The sequence below is a fragment of the Vitis riparia genome, chromosome 18 (genome assembly GCF_004353265.1).
Source record: "Vitis riparia cultivar Riparia Gloire de Montpellier isolate 1030 chromosome 18, EGFV_Vit.rip_1.0, whole genome shotgun sequence".
Lineage (NCBI taxonomy): Eukaryota > Viridiplantae > Streptophyta > Magnoliopsida > Vitales > Vitaceae > Vitis > Vitis riparia.
The window spans coordinates 16,621,242-16,630,834 of record NC_048448.1 but is presented as its reverse complement, the minus strand read 5'-3'; the positions used below and the strand labels follow the sequence as shown (position 1 = coordinate 16,630,834).

General features: G+C 42.1%; 1 pseudogene; it reads right to left on the bottom strand.

Moving 5' to 3' along the window:
- Positions 1-2,966: 2,966 nt before the first annotated feature.
- LOC117905467 lies at positions 2,967-7,981 on the bottom strand (annotated as a pseudogene).
- Positions 7,982-9,593: the final 1,612 nt, after the last annotated feature.

Sequence of the window (9,593 nt, the reverse complement as noted above, 5' to 3'; positions counted from 1 at the left end):
GCGCACCGTTTAAGGCATTGGATTTCTGACTTCCTAAGTTTTGAAATGACATATAGCATGTAGAAAATGGACTTCGGGAAGTGCTCCAAAAGTGCGAAGGAAGACTGCAACTGCTATCCTCTATTTTCTTCACTCTGTTTTCCTCTCCATTGATTTTTCCTTGCATACTTTGAACGAATAAGGCAAAAGACTATGAGGCTCCAAAGCTTGGTGTCTTCATGAATTTGGACTTCCAAAAGCTTTTCCATGAACTAAATACAACTCTCCCTCATTCTTAAATTGCTTTGGTGAGCAAAAAGCTATCAAAAACACCAAAACTTAACACAATTTGATTACAAACGATTGCAAGGGTCCTTAACATGCCAATTGAGTTAAAAGGTAATAATTACTACTCAAAAGTGTTTAAAAGAGCTAATTACAAGCCACAAAATAACATGTTTTGAGTAGTAATCACTCCCCCCAACCGACATATTGCTAGTCCCTTAGCAATGAAGGAGAGAAAAATAAAAATAAACAATACTATAATTTACTACATCATGCTGATTACTTCAAAAAATTTTAAGTGGCATGATGATCTAACTCTCACGTGGAACATTAAAGAAATATAAACTCAAATTTCAACAAGAGTTATCAAAAACTTTACTAAACACTATTGATCAAGGGAATGCATTATGCAAATTGAAGTTTTAAAATCATTTTCACTTCCAAAGAACCAAACTTTATTCTTCCACAAAAATCTATGTGTAAGATGATAGCTTCCGAATATAGTATGCTAAACTAATCTCTCACCCCAACCTATCTCTTTTTAACACTTAGCAAACTGACCAAATTCACTAAGCTAAGGACACACATTTTTTTTTTTCAAAAGGTACAAGGCTTAAGGGGTACTCTTTTCTGAATTGTCCATGTAACGGGGGTCCATCGATGACTCCCAACCAATTAAGGTTTAGGGCATCAAGCTTTAAGGATTTTTCAACCACTAACTCCTCGGATTTCACCCCGGACTTTTGAGAATGAATTTTTAATACCCAAGCACCTACCATATGCTAACTCCATCTATCCACCCTTGTAACAAGCATTGAGGTCGGTGACTCCCAACCAATTAAGGCTTAGGGCACTAGGTTTTAAAGATTTTCACCATATACCCTCAGACCTTGCTCGGGTTTCAAGGCAAGCAAACATTTTGCTTTTTTTTTTTCAAAGGCTCATTGGCCTTTCATAAGGTGTCTCAACATTATTAAATGAGGTCAAAGGTACTAAGTCCCAAAATTTTGCTAAGTCAAGAGGGAAATAGTTTTTCATCTTATAATCAGAATCTATTGTGCACAGTGTGTGGATAGCTTAAAGTGGAAGAATTAAACTTGATTTCAATAGAAGCTTCAACAATTGAACCACTTTAGTAAGATAATCCAAACTCTAAGCCAAGTGAAAAGCAAAAGTTCAGTTTCTCCTATTTTGATTTGAATTTTTTTCCTCATAATCCATGGAGGTTAGAGTAAAAAGTAAAAAAAAAAACTACAACTAATTTACTAACATAACTGAATTACCAAAATAACTTAGCATACTTCCTTCCTCATTTTTCCCCCCAACTGAGCTGAGCATTGTTCCCAATGTGATATGGGTGATTGAAATTATAGGGAGGAAGTGGTACCTCCTGAGTGATATCAATTTCGAATACTGATTAGAGAAACCACATGTTTCAAAAAGAATAAAAGATGTGAGTAAAGGAAATAAGAATAAATTAATTCTAAGAGTTAACAAAAAATGCTAGACTTGTATTACTTTAATTCATGTGGGTACAATCAGAAAGTAGGCAATACAAGTAATCCCCATATATGATATCAAAATGGTGGGATTTCATAAAAGACTAACAAAAACGAAATACATAAAAGAAATATATAGTAGATATATAAATGATCAGATGGGTGGATGATGCTGGAGCTGATGGCTTAGGCAGATGGCTCTGCCTCTTCAGTAGCTAATTCAGGAGGGGCTTAAGGCTCTGTGGCCTGTGAGTGTGGCACTGCAGCGGTGGGGGTGAGATGCTCAGTAGCTGATGGAAGACCGAGATGATGCTGGAGCTGCCTCAAGATGGCAGTGTGCTGAGCCTGGGTGGTCAACATCTGCTCCTGGCGAGCTCGAATAGCTGTCATCTCCTGAGCAAGGCTACTCTAAGACGCGGTCAGGGACTGTAGTATGCGGCATAAATCTCTATACTCTGAAATAGGAATGACCATCTTTGGCTCAGCTGAAGCAGAGGGCTCTGATGAGGCTGGAGTAATTGGAGGGGCTCTGGATATGGTAGGAGAAGCAATGGGTATTCCCTCAGGTATATGATCTGGAGATGCTCTCCTGGCAGCTGGTATCTCAGCTGGCTGTGGGAGCTCTGGCTGCTCAACTCTATATGCTGTCATATTGGTCCACTTGTCGAGAGTAAATACCTCTCGGTATATACGCTTGCGCTCCAGCTGAGGATCTGATGGATACCCCAAATGCTCCAGAATCTGACACAGCAACCGTGGAAAAAGAAGTGGAATGGCATCAGCTCACTGCAACTTCTTCTTATGCACCTTCTCTTCAAAGTAGAGAAAGGCAGCCATAATTAGGTGGTGAGGGCCAAAGAAATATCCCTCTGAAATCCTAAACAGGGCCTCTAAAAGAACTCCCGTCTTCTGAGTCCAGTGCTGTAGTGGATAAATGTTGTGACGCAAGAGTGCATCAATGAGAAACATGCTCGGAGGAAGTTCCCTCCTCACTAGATGTGGCTTTGTGGAAGCTCTTCTGGACAAGATATGAATCATTTCCAGCCGAGAAGGACTAGTCTATACTCGGTAATCCTCAAAATGGCTTGGCTCATATGGTATATGCAGGGCCTCTGCTATATGGTGAGCTCCTAAAATGTCATGCCGACCGTCAATAGTAAAATGGATTAGAGTAGGATCTCTGACCTGATTAGTAGTCATGGACTAATAAAAATCCATGGCTACTTTGGGATAAAAGAAATCTCTTAGGGTCAGTAGATGCTCCATGCGATATCTGCGTAGTAGGTGGAATGAATCTGCAAGCTCCGGCTGCAATTTGAAGGTGCCTGTGTCAAAGCACAGCTCAGAGTGAAATGGTCGAGCTGGGCAGTCTAAATTCCCTTCAATTGGCGGTTGAGTCAGCATCGGACGCCTGATTAGCACTTCAGGAGCTATCCCATATGGAATTTGGGACTCTGAAAGTGGCGGCTGGTGCTCTTGAGGCTTCGTCGGAGGCTTTGATGACGGCGCCGAAGATAGTGTCGGAGAGGGCTCTGGTGAAGGAACCGGGGACTGCTCTGTTAAGTCTATGGGCTCTGAGTTTTCGACCCTGGCTCTCTTTTGCAGGGGACGGCCCCCTGACCTAGTGAGATAACGCCTCGCTGGAGGGTTTTGTGGCGCGGGCTTCGCCGGAGGTGAAACAGCTTCTGGCCGCGGAGGTTCAGAGGTGGGGCCTTGAACAGGCGCCTCTCGCGGGACTCGTTTGCGGCTGGAAGGAGAGGATAATTTGGCTCCTCTGGTGCGCGCCATATCGGACTGACGAAATTTGGCCAGAAGTGATGATCGGAGGTTCGCGCGTCGTCGGGCTCGAAAAAGGAATGACCAGATGGTTGCTATGGCGTTTCCTCTTCCTGAAACCCTTTCGCAACTCAAATGACCGGAATATTAAATGTCATTTTGATTTTCGAAGAAGAAGGCCGATTTCGCAGCAAAATGGGGGTTTCGCAGAAAAAAAGCTATTTTCGCAGCCCATTTCGCTACTGCGAAATGGGGGTCACTGTGTTGCGAAGTGGCACTCGTGTGCCAAAATTGGTTTCGCAGCTTTGAAATACCCTGCGAAATGGAGCTTTGGCTGCGAAATTGGAAGTTTTTACGCTTTGGGATTTCGCAGTCGTTTCGCAGCTGCGAAAAGGGGGTTCCTGTGCTGCCAAGTGGCACTTGTGTGCCAAACTTGGTTTTGCAGCTGTGAAAATTTTCGCAGAGGAGTCAATTGAGTTGCGAAATGATTTCGCAGCAAAGTGCTAATTTCGCAGAGGATTCTCTTAGGCTGCGAAATCTCGCAGACCCCTATTTTTGCCCTGTTTTTTCTCCAAAAGACATCCTTTCAATTTCTTTGCATTTTCTCCAACCTGAGATCATTCAAAAAGACAAAATTACATATAAATACACAATTTAAGATCAAAAATTAAAATCAAAAGTATGGATAAAACATTGAAATTTACAAAATTTACAAAAATTTTGGACTTCGGTGAAACCAAGTCCATCAAACCCTTATTTGCTTAGGCTTTTGTGGCTCAAGGAGGTTGATTTCCTCCTTTTCTGGTTTGAATGGCTCCATGAATGGCTTGAGACGATGGCCATTGACTTTGAAGGTTTGACTGCCTTCGGGATTGAATACTTCCACGACTCCATTGGGATACACTTCACGAATTATGAAAGGACCCGTCCACCTAGATTTCAATTTTCCTGGAAAAAGATGAAGTTTAGAGTCATAAAGCAAGACTCTTTGTCCCTTGGTAAAATTCTTTCGATTTACCAACTGATCATGCCATTTCTTCAACCTCGCTTTTGCGATTTTCGAATTGAGGTAAGCATCATTCCTCATTTCCTCCAATTCATTCAAATCCAAACATCTCTTTAACCCGGCTCTTGTCAAATCCATGTTAAGCTTCTTGATTGCCCACCATGCTTTATATTCAATCTCCACTAGGAGATGGCACGCTTTGTCATAAACAAGGCGATACGGAGACATTCCAAGAATGGTTTTATAAGCAGTCCTATAAGCCCATAATGAATCTAAGAGCTTAATAGACCAATCCTTCCTGTTCACATTCACCACATTCATTAGTATATTCTTGATTTCCCCGATTGGCTAACTCAACTTGGCCACTTGTTTTAGGGTGATAAGGTGTAGTTATCTTGTGCTTGACCCCATATTTGGCTAGAAGAGTCTCAAAAGGCTTGTTGCAAAAGTGGGTTCCTCCATCACTGATAATGGCTTTAGGCACTCCAAATCTTCAAAAGATGTTCTCCTTGAGAAATTTGAGAACCACCTTATGATCATTGCTCCTACATGGGATTGCTTCTACCCACTTAGAGACGTAATCCACTCCCACCAAAATGTAGGAATGTCCAAATGACATTGGAAATGGTCCCATGAAGTCTATCCCCCAAACATCAAAGACATCCACTATCAAGATGGGGTTCAAGGGCATCATATTCCGGCGTGTTAGCTTCCCTAGCCTTTGACACCGATCACATTCCTTGCACATAGAGTGGGCATCCTTGAAAAGAGAGGGCCACCAAAAACCTGATTAGATCACTCTCATGGCTGTTTTCTGGGAAGCAAAATGACCCCCACATGCACTATCATGACAATGGGATAGAATCCCTGATTGCTCTTGTTCAGGAACACGTTTCCTTATGATTTGATCATCACAATATTTGAAGAGAAAAGGTTCCTCCCAATAATAGGCATGGATCTTAGCAAAGAAATGCGTCTTGTCTTGGGCACTCCACTCACTTGGAACTTCTCCAATAACCAAGTAATTTGCTATATGAGAATACCATGGAGCTACCTCTATTGACATGAAAGACTCCTCAGGGAAGTCATCATTGATAGGTAAACCATGTGAGTCATGTGCTATCACAAGTCTTGACAAGTGGTCAGCTACCACATTTTCAACTCCCTTTTTATCCCGGATTTGAAGATTGAATTCTTGAAGTAAAAGGATCCATCTTATCAATCTTGCCTTGGCATCTTGCTTGGTTAGCAAGTACTTCAAAGCAGAATGGTCAGTGAACACCACTATAACGGACCCTACCAAATAGGCACGAAATTCATCCAAGGCAAAAACCACTGCTAACAACTCCTTCTCAGTAGTTGTGTAGTTCCTTTGAGCCTCATTCAAAGTTTTGCTTGCATAATAAATCACATAGGGCTTTCCATCTTCTCTTTACCCCAAAACAGCCCCCATAGCAAGATCACTTGCATCACACATTACCTCAAAAGGTAATTTCCAATTTGGGGCTCTCACTATTGGTGCAGTTGTGAGGAATTGCTTTAGTTCCTCAAAACGCTTCTGACATTTCTCATCCCACACAAACTTGGCATCCTTTACCAAGAGTTCACAAAGAGGTTTTGAAATTTTTGAGAAATCCTTAATGAACCTCCTATAGAACCTAGCATGCCCTAGGAATTGCCTAATTCCTTTAACATTTGTGGGAGGTGGCAACTTAACAATTAGGTCCACCTTTGCCTTATCTACCTCAATGCCATTCTTGGAGATTATATGTCCTAAGACAATTCCTTGTTGTACCATAAAATGGCACTTCTCCCGATTTAGCACTAGGTCTTTCTCAATACATCTTTGGAGAACAGCTTCTAAATGCAACAAACACACCTCATAAGAATCTCCATATACAGTGATGTCATCCATGAAGACTTCCATGATGCGCTCCACCATATCACTGAAGATGCTTAGCATACATCTTTGAAAAGTTGCAGGTGCATTACATAGACCAAAGGGCATCCTCCTATAGGCAAAAGTACCAAAGGGGCAAGTGAAGGTTGTCTTTTCTTAATCTTCCAAATCAATCTCTATTTGGAAGTACCCTGAGTAACCATCCAAAAAACAGTAGAAAGGATGCCCTGAGACTCTCTCAAGGACTTGGTCCATGAAAGGCAATGGGAAATGGTCCTTCCTAGTCACTGAATTCAACCTCCTATAGTCTATACACACCCTCCATCCTGAGGTAAGACGTGTAGAGACTTCCTCCCCTTTCTCATTCTGGATCATAGTAATTCCAGATTTCTTTGGGACTACTTGGGTTGGGCTCACCCACAAGCTATCTAAAATGGGATATATGATCCCTACTTGAAGTAGCTTCAGAACTTCACCCCTTACCACTTCTTGCATGTGAGGATTCAACCTCCTCTAGGGCTGCCTCACTGGTTTTGCATCTTCCTCCATGTAGATATGGTGGGTGCATATCAAAGGGCTAATCCCTTTCAGATCAGAAATTGTCCATCCAATGGCTTTTTTGCATTTTCTGAGGACTCTCAAAAGACTATCCTCTTGATCACTTGTGAGAATTGAAGAAACCACCACTGGACATTTCTCATCTTCCTCCAAATATGCATACTTTAAATCAACAGGAAGTGGCTTCAAAACAAGCTTTGGAGGGTCCTTCGTAGCAGCTCCTTGTGAATCCTCTTTATTGAACAGTGGTAAGATCTCTCCCCGTCTCCTCCAAGGAGACATGATGGCTAGCACATCAGAGGGTTCAGGTAACCCTTCTTCTGGCACTCCAAGGCTTTCATTCAAGCTCTCCTCTAAATTCTTGTCACAATGCTCTACAACCAAAGTATCGATCAAGCACACCTCCTCCAATTCCTCCTCCTCTTCTGGGTGAAGATGTCTCTTACATAGGTGGAATATGTTTAATTCCAAGGTCATGTTTCCAAATGTGAGCTGCATCACCCCATTCCTACAGTTAATGATGGCATTGGAGGTAGCTAGGAAAGGTCTCCCAAGGATGATTGGCACATAATTTGCTTTCTTAACAGTGAGATCAGTATCAAGCACCACAAAATCCACAGGATAGTAGAATTTGTCCACTTGAACTAGAACATCCTCTATCACCCCCCTTGGGATTTTGACTGACCTATCAGCTAAGGAGAGAGTGATGGTTGTGGGCTTCAATCCTCCAAGTCCCAGTTGCTTATACACAGAGTATGGGAGCAAATTCACACTTGCCCCCAAGTCTAGTAAAGCTTTCTCCACAGGTGTCCCTCCAATGTTGACTGAAATGGTGGGACATCCAGGATCTTTGTACTTAACTGGAGACTTACTCTGAATGGTAGCACTTACTTGCTCAGTGAGGAATGCATTCTTTGTCACATGTATCCCTCTCTTGACCGTGCACAAGTCCTTTAAAAATTTTGCATATGTGGGGACTTGCTTGATCATATCAAGTAAGGGTATATTCACCTTCACTTGTCTCAGAACTTCAAGAATTTCTGATGAATTCTTGATTTCCTTCTTTCCGTGTAAAGCTTAAGGAAAAGGTGGAGGCATATGTTTCTTCATCATATCCTCTTTAATCACTATCCTTGGCTCATCTTCAATGCTTGATTTAGATGCATTTTTCTTCCCACTCTCCTCTTGGTTAATGCTCTCTTTAACCAAGGTTCTCTTTGACATGAGTTCTTTCTCTTGCCTCACCTTAGGCAAGGGTTGATCAACCTCCTTCCCACTCCTCAAAGTGATCACAGCTTTGACCTCCCTCAAATTTGAAGACTCCCCATCTTAGGTTTCAACTTCATGAACACCCTTTGGATTTTGGCTTGGTTGAGAGGGAAACTTTCCTTTCTCATTCACTGTGTTGAGGTTGGTAAGCCTAGAGATGGAGTATTGAATATTATCTATCTTCTGATATAGATCATTTTGCATCCCATCCATTCTCTTATTTTGAGAACTCTCAACATTTTCAATCTTTTGGTGCAATTGGGAGTTGATCGCCTTTTGTTCACCCATAAAGTCACCCATGACTTTACTTAGGTTCGCAATGGCTTGCTCCACTGAAGAAGGTTGTTGAGGTGCTTGGGTTTGGTCTTGTGGTTGGTATGGAGGTGGCAAGAAAAATTTGGATGGTTTCTCCAGCTTGAATTATAGGTGTTTCCATAAGGTGCATTGTTGTTGGGCCTAAATTGCCCCACACATTGGCTTGATCACTTAACATCTCCCTCATAGCTGGGATGGTTGGGCACTCATCTACCACATGATCACATGATTGGAAAATGGTGCATGGCATGACATGGGCTTGTGTCTCGGAAATGGCTTGGACTTCATGCATTTTTTTCAACTCAAGTTCTTCCAACCTCCTTGCCATTGTTGCAACCTTAGCTTTCATGTCCATGTCTTCATTTAACATGTACATTCCAGCCTTTAGATTTTGGGTTGGTTGAGAGGGAAGCTTTCCTTTCTCTCTTGAGTTGGGTTCATCCCATCCTCTTGACACCTCAGACACATAACTTAAAAAGTCCATGGCTTCTTCCGGATTCTTACTCATAAAATCTCCCCCACACATGGTTTCAAGAATTTGCTTCATGGAGGAAGACATCCCATCATAAAAATAGCTCACCAAGAGCCATGTATCAAAGCCATGATGAGGACAAGCATTGATAGCCTCCATATACCTTTCCCAACATTCATAGAACTTCTCATTTTCGTTGGTAGAAAAGTTTGAGATTTGTCTCTTCAACCCATTGGTCCTATGGGTGGGGAAAATTTCTTTAAAAATTTGGCCTGAAGATCAGCCCAATTCCTTATGCTCCTTGGCCTTAAAGAATTAAGCCATATTTTTGCCTTGTCCTTCAAAGTAAAAGGGAATAGCTTGAGTCTCATCAAGTCTATTGAAGCTCCTCCCTCTCTAAAGGTATTGCACACCTCCTTAAACTCCTTGATGTGGGCATATGGGTTCTCACTCTCCATTCCATGGAAATTTGGTAGGAGGGGCACAATATGGGGCCTTATAATCAGCTGCTCAAGAGGAGGCACGATGCATGAG